This window comes from Pan troglodytes, chromosome 14, assembly GCF_028858775.2.
Source record: "Pan troglodytes isolate AG18354 chromosome 14, NHGRI_mPanTro3-v2.0_pri, whole genome shotgun sequence".
NCBI lineage: Eukaryota > Metazoa > Chordata > Mammalia > Primates > Hominidae > Pan > Pan troglodytes.
Window position 1 is genome coordinate 106,145,126 of NC_072412.2, and position 12,919 is coordinate 106,158,044.

At 48.2% G+C, this 12,919-nt stretch overlaps 1 protein-coding gene across 3 annotated transcripts in view; it reads right to left on the minus strand.

Moving 5' to 3' along the window:
- GGACT (gamma-glutamylamine cyclotransferase) overlaps window positions 1-12,919 on the minus strand; it is a 58,091-nt gene that overhangs the window by 2,640 nt on the left and 42,532 nt on the right. Inside the window, exon 1 of one of the 3 annotated variants that reach the window (XM_063792627.1) lies at window positions 738-976. The exons of the other annotated variants lie outside the window; for them this stretch is intronic. The gene's annotated coding sequence lies outside the window, so the exon portion shown is untranslated. Of the gene's footprint in view, window positions 1-737; window positions 977-12,919 lie in introns of those variants that run through there. 3 annotated transcript variants of the gene reach the window in all.

Sequence of the window (12,919 nt, forward strand, 5' to 3'; positions counted from 1 at the left end):
TTCCTAGCTTGTGGGCTGTTCACAAACGGGCACCAGGTCGGCTCTAACCTGTGGGCATGGTGTTTTTGGGTTTGCCAATCCCTAGGCTAGAGAAAGGGGCACACATTGGTGACTTCCTTGATGTGTCTGTAGCAGACAGGACACCTGCGTTCTGGGCAGGAGTACCGTGCCCTCAGCCTCCCCACACCACCTGGATGGACTAATGTTCCTCAGCCCTGCAGGGGCAGCCCTGCCTCGCCTGCACAGGCCACCCTTCTCTGAGGAACACAGTCCTGACCTGCTGATTGCGCAGCCTCCCCGACTCCCTGAGGGCACCAGCCTTCCACCCTTCCCAACTCCTACCCCCATCGTAGCAGCTCAAGGCCAGAAGACGCCCTGTCCAGGCCCTAGTATGGCCCTCCTAGACACACCCTGTCCAGGTGAGCAACTACCCCTGCTCCTGAGCCCAGCACAGCCCGTACCTCACTGTTCTCAGCCCTTGTGTGGTGGGCGCGGAGGTTTCGGAGGTTCCAGGCAAGGCCGCCACCCTCTAGAGCTGCTGATCTGGGAAAAGGCACTCCTTGTATTAGGACAGTCTGTCAAACCTGTCCCAACAGCCTGCCCTGCTACCTGAGCCCTGCAGAACTGCCATTTTCTTGAGCAGTTTTCAATGTTTCTTAAAGGACTTTGAAAATTGCCAATAACTATTAGAGAAAAATTAGAAATAACCCTAAAAATACATATAATTTTGTAACCACCTCCTATCCAGCTGCAGTGAGAACCCAGGTTTCAGCACGGAGTTCTACTCAGGTCCTGGCAGTCTGACGCAGCGGAGCTCAGCACCCACACCTTCTGGTGTTTCCCTTTCCAAGGTCTTAGAGGGCAGTGGTGCTTCACGGGACTCCCCGCAGCGATCTTGGCTCCAGCGTGAAGGTAAATATTTACCACTTGCCTGGGTCTGGGCCACAGACTGTTACATAAGGACAGAAGTGATTTGCGTGAAAGTGACTCAAACAAAAATGGAAATGAACATTAAAGGGGTGGGGGCCGCTCTCCCCGGCCCCTCGCTCCGCTGCCCTGTGTGCCCCCGCCATGAGGTGACAGCCTGTGGGGCGACTCCTTGAGATGGGCTTTGCAGACGGGACTGCAGGTGCAGGAAAACAAATGCGGCTATCCAGGAACCAGCAGCAGCTCGTGACCCGCCAGAAATGGCCCTGGACACCACACTTGCCACCAATCATGTGGACAAGTGGACCCTGAAGAAACTGAAGAAGTCACACTGAACTCATGGGACTTCTGTTTTCTTCTCAGCAAACAAGAGCTGCTCTGGGGGATTCTAGGCCTCATTTTGCTCAAGAGGCACGTCTGCTGCCTCTTGGTTCTATCACCAGCCTGTGCAACAACAGTATTCCCCAGACTTCAGGCACATTGCACTAGGAAAGGTGTGGCCGTGGGAAAAACACAAGGCTAGCCAGATACGTGCGCCCTGTGGGCCTGGCCATGTGATAGCCCTGGGACACCCTTCCCAGTGTGCGGACACAGATTAGACCTGGGGGGCATGCTGGGATAGGAAAGTTGAGATGTGAATTAAGGAGAACCTGGGGTAGGACGGTACTGAGGAAGAGAAGAGGCAAGTGCTCAGGCCTAAAATTGCCAGGACTCGGCTGCTGGGGAAAACGAGCGGGGGTGTACGTGAAAATGACAAAAGGCACCGGCTGAGAGCAGCGCTGGTGTCTGGAGAGGGCACTGGATGGAAGCGGCTGTCTACAACAGCGGGCAAGGAGCTATCCCAAAAGATGAGCACCTGGGGGGCGATGATGGTTTGGATCCTGCTGTGCAGCTGCCTTGGGGACTCAGCATTTGGAAGGACTCATGTCCCTCCCCACACCTGCATCCCAGCCCCCAGTGAGACCCATCAGCGCTTCCCCTGCCACGTCTCCCAACCTGCTCTCCCCTCCAATGCCTGCCTGCATCCCTGTTGTCTTTGTTCCCCTGGATCCTGCCCCCAGTGCACCACCCAGAGGGTCCTTGTCAATCTCCTGCTGCAGACTTAACTCTCCCACCTCATCTCCTGCACCCTCTCTCCCCTCATCCAGGTGGCTCCTGCCCCGACCAGCGCCTGACCTGGAGGGTGCAGGAGTAGTAGGCAGGGCCTACTCAGTCTGTCACATCACTCTGTCTGGTTGTCGTTATAGCACACGTGCTCTCTAAATCACTGGTCTTGTTTGTTGCTGGAACATGAAGAGCCAGAAGAGAACTTGGAAACTGTTTGGTCCAGCACCTGCAGGTGAGGAAGCCGAGTCCCAGGCTGGTGGCGATCTAGGACCAGCCAGCCGGGCAGGGCCGTAGTCACACTGCAGACCAGCTCTCCACTGCCAGGTGCCTGCCTGGCTTTCCCTGATGCAGTTTTTTAAAATGGCATGTGTCCAAAATGTCAATAGATTGCTTTGTAAGAAAAATGAAGTTTCCTACCCCTTTCCACTCCCTGGAGGCAACACTTTTAAGGCTTTTAACTGTTGTGTTCAGCATTTATCTCCATATTGTTACTTACGCTGCTACTTCTTGATGTCTTAAATCATATCTTGCCCTTCTACTCAAAAAGTGGGTGAGCATAGTGGTTCTAAAGCACAGACTTTAACTGTGTGACTTTAGGCAGATCATATAACCTCTCTGTGCCTCAGCTTCCTCAACTGTAAACTGAAGTCACAGTAGCAGCCTGCCTCAGAGACCGCGGTGGGTACCAACACACGTGGTCCTGTGTGATCTGCTGACATGTAGCGTGTGCCGCTGCTGTCATCACTGTAGAAGCCTGACCCTTGGCTCTCCTACCACATCCCGCCATCCTCCCAACAGACTCATCATAGTTTTGGGTCAGACCCAGATCTATTTCGGCATTAGAACCATGCAAACACGGCTCTTGGCTAAGACACAGAGCATACTATGATTACATTTCCTTTCTTGGACAACTTTATGTTTTTCTTGAAATTAAAAATTGCTTCAAGTTTGTTTTTTGTTTTGTTTTGCATTTCGCTTAGTTTCTAGGATTGTAATTCAGCCTCGCAGTTTCTGAGAGCATGGCCAGAACCCGGGTCCTGACCATCCGCTGGAAGGTCCTCCCTACCAGCTCTAGTCTGGGCTCTCTGTGTCGCTGCCATCCAGGCCACCCTCATTCCTGTCCCGTCCTCTGGCTGGGATGTTGGCCACATTTTGCTGAAGTGTATTCTCTCCCACTTTTGGTTAATAACATGGCTGCGTAGAGGATTCTGGAAATCATTTCCCTCAGAACTTTAAAGACATTTCTTCATTGTCGTCTAACTTTCCGAGTTCTTGCGGAGAAGTCAGTGCGCTGTGATCCAGGTCCCCTGTGTGTGTGACTCGAGCTCTTCCCTGGAGGCTCTTAAGGGCTTCCTTTTATCCCTCAGATTCTAGAATTTTCTGATGATGTAGACTCTGTTTTCATTGATTGTGCTGGAATTTTGATCTGAATGCTCCTTATCCTGGATCACGGGGGCATTTTCTTCCCCCTCCTTCCTCTTTGTTCTGTTTCTGGCTCTCCCAATATTCCGGCAGTGGAGGTCCTGACTTCAGCCTCCAATGTTCTTATATTTTCTCCTTTCCTCCAGGTCTATATTATATTCTGCTTTATCTTGCATTTCTTCTATTAAAAATTTTTTTGCCATGATATTTATTTCCAATATATTTTTCTTGTTGTGTGTTTTTTTTCAACTTCTTGTTCATTCACAGGCTCAATACTTTTTTTTTTTTTTTTTTTAAGTTTTCTTCATTCCCTTCATTGCCTCCATTTCTCTAACTCCCTCTTTTCTCTGTTTTGGTATCTGTGTTTCAAGAGATTTTCTTCACATGTGATCTTGGCTGGGAAAGCTGAGCCACTCTTTGGAAGTGAGGCTGAGCTGTCAGGTGGCAGGCCTCACACGGGACTCTGGGGAGCGGCGCTGGGAGCTCTGCAGACTTTCCCCCAATGCTTGTTTTCAGGGTGCCACCTCACCGCCACTCAGCTAGGCCTGTGTCCCCAGCACAGAGGTGTTCTTGTCAAGCTCTCCAGAAAGGAACCCGCCATCCTCTGCCAGGTGTGAGGGGAAGCAGTGGGGTCTCCCTGCACCTTGTGCACACTCCCAGCCTTTCCGTGTCTTGGCCTGTCCTTGCCTCTGTGGCCTGCGGCTCTGGACTCCTCCAGCGTTGCAGACACTGCTCAGCTGACTACTTGTCAGCCTCTCACTGTGCAGGAGCTTAAGTTTTGGGTGTCTCTAGGTTAAGTCCGCTGTCACTCACTTCTGTTTTCCGTCTTCCAGAAGCGTGTCGCCCGCTTTCCTCCACTGTCCTTGTGGGTCGTTTGAGTAGCATTTAGGAGGAAGCTGGACACAGGGCCTGTCCTCCCTGTCTTCTCCCTTGCTGCACCGCCAGCCCTAGCCCCTTCCTCTGAGAGACTTGATGTGAGCCAGAAAGGAAGCGACAAGACAGAAACTGCTTGCTTAGAAGGATGGCAAGGAGGTTTTCTTCAGGTACAGGAGACTCAAGGGTATGTCAGGTCCCCGTGAAGAAGCCAGGAAAGTAGCAATTGTGGCACCAGAGTGAGGGCTGGGTAGAGGGGATGGCTGGTGATAGCTGAAGGAGCCAGGCAGCGGGGAGGCAGAGAAAGAACTTGCTCTTCCTGCTGCTGAGACGAGAGAAAGGAAAGACGACGAGGCAGCACTTGCAGGAAAAGGAAAGCCTAAATGCAGCCTTGCAGGGAACAACGCAGCCATGCAGGGATGCCCTGTGCTAAGTGCTGGGCATGCAATGAGACTCCATGAAGCCACAGTGTCATTGAGGGGAGACAGAAGACAGACTTGTCAAAGGGCGCCTCGCGGGAGACAGCTGCACAGCACAGGCGCTCTCCCTCAGAAACCGCTCCTTCAGTAAGAGGTGGTGGCACCATCCACTCGGGCAGGGAGACTGCCGCCAGGCTGAGAACTTGCAAAATGGAAAGAAGTGAGAACAGTCCTATGGAAGCAGCACAGACTTTGGAATAGAGTTGTAAGATGCCAGGACAGAGCAGGTACTCAGCACGCAATGGTCATTGTTTTCACTATTCCGGGGATTCAACTGCAAAGGAAGAAAAATATTTCATCCAAGAGTGGACAAGCAGGCTTAGGACAGAGGTAGGAGGAGAAGAGAGTTGGAGGATGGTGTTTCTGAAGAAGGCTAATTCCCAGGGAGGACTTCTGGGACCTTGCTTACCGACGACCGAGGTTCACCTGGGTGTACTGGGCCCCGCACTAAGTAGCCTGTGTCATCTCAGTTTATTTAATGCTCTCAACTCTGTAAAGTAGGTGGTATTACCTTCATTTAACAGATGAAGAAACTAAGATGAGGGCTCTGGCCCGAAGCTGGTGAGAGGCAGCAGCAGGAACTGAACCTGGGCCTGCTGGACTCCAAAAGCCTCTCTGGCTCTGTCACTTGCACTGACCCCAAGGCCCAAGGGAGGTGACCCTGTCAAGTATGGTGGAGGACTCAGGCTCTGCAATGGCAGAGATGGTTTGCAAAGCACCCTACACACTTCCCTATGCTTTTTGTTCCCTACTTGTTTTAAATTTTATCTGATAAACCAAATCCTTCTCTGTATTTCCTGTTTTTTAATTTGTGGAGTTTTAAAAATTGTGATAAAATACACATAACATAAAATTTATCATAACTATTTTTAAGTGTTCAGTTCAGTAGTGTTAAGTATATTTGAGTTGTGAAAAAGGTCTCCAGAACCTTTTCATCTTGCAAAACTGAAACTTTGTACCCATTAAACAATAACCATGGAAAGCAAAACCACAGATAAGGAGGAATTCCTGTTCTATGCTATTTTGATTACAGTAACTTTATGGTAAGTTTTGAAGTCAGGAAGTATGAGACCTCCAACATGGTTCTTTTCCAAGATCACATTGTCTATTTAAGGTCCTTTGATATTTCCATATAAATTTTTGGATTGGGTTTTCCTCTTTCTGCATTAAAGGACTGCATTAATCTGTAGATCACTTTAGGAAGTATTGACATCTGAAGAATATTGTCTTCCAATCCATGAACATGGGATGTCTTTCCATTTATTTGTGTCCTCTTTAATTGCTTTCAGCAATGTGTTGTACTTTTCAGTGTACACATCTTGCCTGCTTGGTTAAGTTTATTCCTAAGTATTTTATTCTTTTTGATGCTATCATAAATGGAATAGTTTGTCTTTTCAGATTGCTTATTGTTAGTGTATAAAAATGCAATAATTATTTGTGTGAATTTTGTCTCCTGCAACTTCACTGAATTTGCTTATTAGTTCTAAAAGTTTTAAGGTGAAATGTTTACATTTTCTATACAGGACCATATTGTTTACAAATAGTTAATTTTACTTCTTACCTCTGACTTGGATGCCTTTTAAATTTCTTTTTCTTGCCTGATTGCTCCAGCTAGGACTCCCAGAACTATGTTCAACAGAACTGATGAAAGCAGCATCCTTTTCTTGTTCCTCATCTCAGAAGAAAAGCTTTCATTCTGGCATCACTGAGTATCATGTTAGCTGTGGGCTTTTCATATACTGCCTTTATGATGTTGAGGTAATTTCCTTCTGTTCCTTTGTTGAGTGTTTTTAAATCATGAAGTTGTGTTGAATCTTGTCAAATGCTTTTTCTGTATCAATTGAAGTGACTGTGTGTTTTTTCCTTCATTCTGTTAATGTAGTGTATTACATTGATTGATTTTCTTATATTGAAACATCCTTGCATTCCAGGAATAAATCCCACTTGGCCATTGCATATAATCCTTTTAATGTGTTGTTGATTTCTGTTTGCTAGTGTGTTGTTTAGGATTTTGGCATCGATCTTCATCAAGAATATTAGTCTGTAGTTTTCTTTCTTGGAGTGTCTTTGGCCTTAGTATCAGGGTGATGCTCAACACTGAAATGTTCCTTCTTCTTCATTCTTTAGAAGAGTTTCAGGAGGACTGGTGTGAATTCTGTAAATGTTTGGTAGAATTTACCAGTGAAGCCATCTGGTCCTGGGCTTTTCTTTTGGGGGAGATTTTTGACTGCTGCTTCAGTCTCTTTACTAGTTGTAGGTCTGTTCAGTCTCAGTAGGTTGTGTCTTTCTAGGAATTTGTCCATTTCATCTAGGTTAGACAATTTGTTGGCATAATTGTTCATAATATTCTCTTGGCCTTTTTATTTCTGCAAGATGTGTTGTTCTGTAGGACGTGATGTTTTCTCGTCCATTTCTGGTTTTAGTTATTTAGATATTTTCTCTCTTTTTATTTAAGTTAAAGGTCTGTCAATTTTGTTAGTCTTCTCAAACAGCCAACTCTTGGTTTAACTGATTTTCTCTGTTGTTTAAAATTCTCTATTTTGTTTATCTCTGCTCTAATCATTACTGTTCCTTTCCTTCTGCTAGCTTTGGGTTTTGTTTGTTGTTTTTTGAGCTTCTCATCTCCCTGTACTCTTGTTCCTTGTCTCTCATGTTCAGCCCATCTCCAAGGGCTGCTGTGAGGATCACAACCAACAGGACACATGAAAAGTCTATGACACTGGCCAGATGCCTCTCAGAACCGCAGCAGAATGTGCCTGTGATTCATTCTGGCTGGGAAAATGTCGGGCTCCTCTTTGGGTGCACCAGGCCCCTGGGCCGGGCTGGGAGGGGTGACACTGCCACTGCAGAAGGGGATGCCACCTTCTGAGAGCCACATGTTACTGTGTCTTCAACCCTGCCCCCTCTCACCATGCTAGTTTTTTGTTTGTTTGTTTTTCCATGGCACAGGGTTAGAGTCAGAGTCTTAGATAAAATGTAAGGGCTTGGTTTAAGGAGTAATGGTAAGAAACGGCTGTAGGCAAGCCATCTGAGTTTTTCCAGATTAAAACAAGTATTTCTCTTGGTCTCTACCTTAATGTGAAGTAATTGCCCCCAAGTCAGCCCTGCTGCATCAGACACAGTGTGAGCCCAGCCCTTGCAGGGCCAGCATCAGGAAAGGCAACCTCAGAATTCTGTAGATGGGCATTTAGGGACAGAGTGCATGGCAAGTATCAAACAATCCACTGTGCCATAACAGGCCTGACTTGAGTTCCTGCCTCCATCCCTGAGCGCCTGTGGGACTTTGGGCAAGTGATTTCAAGTCCTTGAGCTTCCATTTCCTCCTATTTACCCCAAAGAGTTACCCTCCACTGACTGCCGACTGTGCAGGCATGAGCACCTGATGAATGTGAATTCCCTCTTCCTCTTGGCCCTTCCTTATCCCTGCTCCCTCCTCAGGTCTCCACTTAACTCCATCCTTTATCAAGATCTTCTAGAAATATCTACTAGCTATAGTCTTCTCAATGAAGCCCCGTAAAAAATAAAAATGAACACATTATAAGTGGGAGAGGGCATCAGGCATATCGAGTAGTGGTTGTGGCCTTAATGATTTTCCAAAATCAAGAAAAATGCTTGGGAGGGTGATATTACATAGAAATGAAGGTGACTAGGCCACAGAAGGTTAATTCCAACTCTGGAAAATCAGTTCAGTAATTGTCTTCTGCAGAAGATAATAGCTTATTTCTGTAAAATAAAACCAGGCAATAAAAGTTAACCTTCATTTCTAGGAAATAATCCAGCCTGCTAGAATGACCAACTAAAATTTTCTACATTTTATGTATTGAGTTCAATAGCATCCTTCATAACATAAAGTTAGTTTGAGAACACTACTTATGCAATAGAAAAGAAAATAGCCTGCTTTTCTGGCTTCTGTCATAAGAAAAACTTCATTACCTTTCTGATTGTGTTTTGAACAACACACACAGATCCTAACAGGAAGAAACTTGTCCCCATGGGGACTGAGCCAGGATCAGAATTAAGCACTGAAACAAGCAATTAATTCCCCTTAGAGGATTAAGGCACTCAGGTTCACTTTGAATCAGAAAAGCGAATCAAGAATAAAATGGCGTACAACCAAGAGGCTGCCAGTCCAACTTACTAAGTTAGAGAACTGAAGAGCAACCCCGGGTGCACAGGAGAAGCAGAGCAGCTGCTGACCCCCCAGCAAGAAGACGGGTAGGGTTTGTTTCATGGGACAAGATCGTCCTTCATGACGCTGTGGAAACGCTGGGGAGAGCACGGTTTGTGCCCTAGGATGCTGGCCTTACTCTTAACAGATCCAGTCCACGAAAGTAAATCTAAAAAGCGTGTTCCAGCCTGCCACGCTATCATCCCTCGTGCATGGATTTCCTCATAGCATCTTACTGTTAATACACAGAATCAAAGAATGACATGCATGAGACCTTAACATCAGTTTGGAGAATTTTACTTTGGGTTCCTAGAGCCAATTCTGAGGGCACTGAACATCTCTGCAGATGTCGTTCCCTGATGCTGATGGGTTAAGGATAAGGGCAGCCTGCTGCTGTGGTCAGGATTCAGGCATCCTCCACTCTGGAAATCCAAGAGGCCAAAGCTGAACCTCTGTCCCAAAGCTAACTGGTCCGGACAATAGCGACATCCAGGGGACAGCATGGAGGTGGAACAGGCTCAGAGAGTCTCCAAAAGCTTTAGATGAGCAAAATCTGGTTTCCCATTGTCAATATTTGAGAAAATAAGAACACTCATGAGCTGTCCATCTGGTCGGGCGCTGCCTGAAATGCCTGTCACTTATTCAGCAGTTCTCCTTCTTGAAACGCAGTCCGTCTATAGTTTCATATTTCACCACTGAAGCAGAACTTGAAAGTGATTACGAGTCCTTTGCATAACTGTTAGATTTTTTTCTTGATTTCTTTTTTCTTAGCCACCTGGTGGCAAGAGTGTAAAAGGCAGGATTTAAGAGTTTATGATGATAGTTTACAAATCACAACCACTTCATATGCCTGGTACACGTTTAAAAGCATGCATACGCAGACCAGGTGAACCGAACAAGGAAAGGGCTAGTGTTTAACTCTTCTTAAACTAATTTACAAAAGGATTTTAAAAAGACACCAGCTTTTTTTTTTTTTTTTTTTTTGAGACGGAGTCTCGCTCTGTCACCCAGGCTGGATGGAGTGCAGTGGCGCGGTCTCGGCTCACTGCAACCTCCGCCTCCCAGGTTCAAGCAGTTCTCCTGCCTCAGCCTCCTGAGTAGCTGGGACTATAGGTGCCCACCACCACGCCTGGCTAATTTTTGTATTTTTAGTAGAGATGGGGTTTCACCATATTGGCCAGGCTGGTCTCAAACTCTTGACCTTGTGATCCACCCACCTCGGCCTCCCAAAGTGCTAGATTGCAGGCATGAGCCAGCACACCTGGCCAACACCAGCTTCTAACATAAAAACCACCTTTATAAATGGTGCCTCAAGAAAATATTCATCTTTATATGAAAATTTCATGACAGGAGGAAATGTTAGTAAAATCTGTATGTCATCATGTCAAAGCATCTGTTTTCTCCACATGATAAATCAAGCCAGTAACAATGCATACTGCCAGTTGGCAAGTTAAGACTTTGTTAGAGAAAAGTAAAATGATTTAGACTTGGGTAGCATGAAGCTCAGGCCCCTGCCAGAGGGGCTCTGCCACTGGCCAGGGAGAAATAGTTTCAGAATCATAAACTCCTGGTCCAGAAGATGGCCTGGCAAAGAGCTTATCTCTATCTTTACATTTGCTGCATTAATTTGCTTTTGTCATTCAATACCTCGTGTCAAAATTGGCCCCAGCAGATCCTGGGCCCACCAGACTCACGAAGGGCATGGCGATCACGGCTGTACACTGGTTTCAAGGACACCAACTGCTGCTCTAGTCCTTCTGTGACCACCAGCAGCCCCACACTGTGCCAGCCCTGAGCAAACGCAGCCATTCTACATGGTGGAGACGGAGTAAGAGTCACATGCGATGTTGTGTACGTTTCCCCTAGAGAGGGTTTTTCTTACTTTATGGAAACCTTCTTGTGTCTCATCAAGTAGCCACTTCCCCTCCCTCCCCCACTGTAACATTATTTTCCCTGGAGAAAACGCCGAGTGTCTGATATAGTTACACATTAATTCTTCAGAAGTTTCTTAGAACTGTAGGAAACAGGTGAAAAAACAAAATGCCTTGAACTTTCAACCTGTGCCTGGCCTGTGTGCGCGAGGCGGGCCCTAAGGTCACTCTTCCCCGCGCGGCTCGGGGCGACGTGCCAGGGAGGGCTCGGGCCGCATCCTGTTGGCTCTTTGATGCTTTCATTTTGTCGCTTGCTAGTTTCTTTACAGCAAAGGCAAGGGCTTCCTGCTAAGGCAGACCCCTCACCAGCCCCACTGCATACCCCGGAAAAGTCCCTGGCAAAACACCTTTCTTCCATTATCTGCACAGGCCCCGGTAAAACGCTGGCGCCTTTGAAATCAGAGGCCAGGGTCTCCTCTTCACAGTTCGCTCAAGACACTGAACACTCACGGGTCTGTGAAGTCAAACGGACACTTGGTCCCTGATGCCACCCCAGGCCTCCTGAATGCTCCTCAGCAACCATCCCTTGAGTTTTTACTCTTTGGCCATGCCAAATATACATAACGATTTTTTTCATGCCATATCACTTTAAAGGCAATTGTGTTGCCACCTTTAAAATGTTCAGTGACCAACAACGCAGACATGACCATCCCCTGCATCCCCATGTCTGCTTCAAGTATGGAAAGGAATCACTGGAAAATCCCAAGATGCCAGGCCAGGGAACGAGCTCTATGCAAACAGGCAGGATGGAGAACCGGCCAGGGCCATGGCCCCAAATTCCAGGCGCGGCAGCAGGAGCGGAGGTGCTGCCAGCCCCTGCTGCCTCCTGGTGTGACACTCAGAAGGCGCAGCGGAGGCGGCACCGGGAGGCAGAGCCAGGAACACATGCTGGGCAGGCGGCCAGCGGCCCAACACTGGAGATGCCGTCAACCTCGTCACACAGGGCCCTCAACCTGCGGGCACGGCCTCGGGAACCTGGCTCCACTTGCCGGACCTACCTGTGGCTCACGGGGGATCAACGCCACCCCTAAGGGAGAGCCCTGACTCCATGCCCACCCCATGCCAAGTGCTTTACTTACATTCTTCACCTGGTGCTCCAAACCACACAGTGAGGCCGCTTCACTCCCAGCTTCTCCCCCCTTTTGCAGATGGGGAAGCTGGGGCAGAGGTGAAGTGACTCACACACAAGGCGACCCAGGCAAGGGCAGCAGAGCCTTCACGTCCCTTCCTGACCTCCTTCCTGACCTCCACGTCCCAGGGCCCCTGGAGGAGGGCACCCCCTCACTGCCCCCAAGCACTCCAGGGCCCCAGGCAGCCAGTGGCCTGGGCTGCCCTCATACCAGGCTCCAGTCACATCCGCCGTGGCCTCCTGAATCTAGAAGGTGCCCTCAGGGTTTATTAAGCACACCCTGGGCTGCCTGCCTGCCTGGCATGTGCCATGGAACTGGCACTCAGAAGCTGCCACTATCCTGAAATTCCCGATTTTGTCTTTGTATTTTGTAAGCAAAGCGAAGCCTGCTGGAATAACACAGCACTCCTGTGAGTGGAGAGCCCGGGAGTGTGGGATCGTGGTGGACCCAGGGTGTGGGGCTTTCTGGCATTAGGGTGAAGCTTGGGTGAGCCGCTGCACTTCCCATTGCAAGCAGAACCTGTTCCCCCTGCAGAAGGAAGTAAGGGTTCGGAGAATTCAGACACCAAAGGCCTCATCATGTCCCTTCCTACACATGCGTCAGCCAACCACATACTCGGAAAATGCCACAGAAAGCCAGGGCAACCTGCTGGGCCACCCAGAGTGCCTTTCCCCCTCTTTTCCTCCATCATCAGTAGGTGAAGGCAGACAGTGTTGATAGAATATGTGCACCTCAAGAGATGAAATACAGCTCAGTTAACTTTCTGATAAGAATGAAATAGATGGCCGGGCACAGTGGCTCACGCCTGTAATGCCAGCACTTTGGGAGGCCGAGGCGGGTGGATCACAAGGACAGGAGATCGAGACTATCCTAGCTAACATG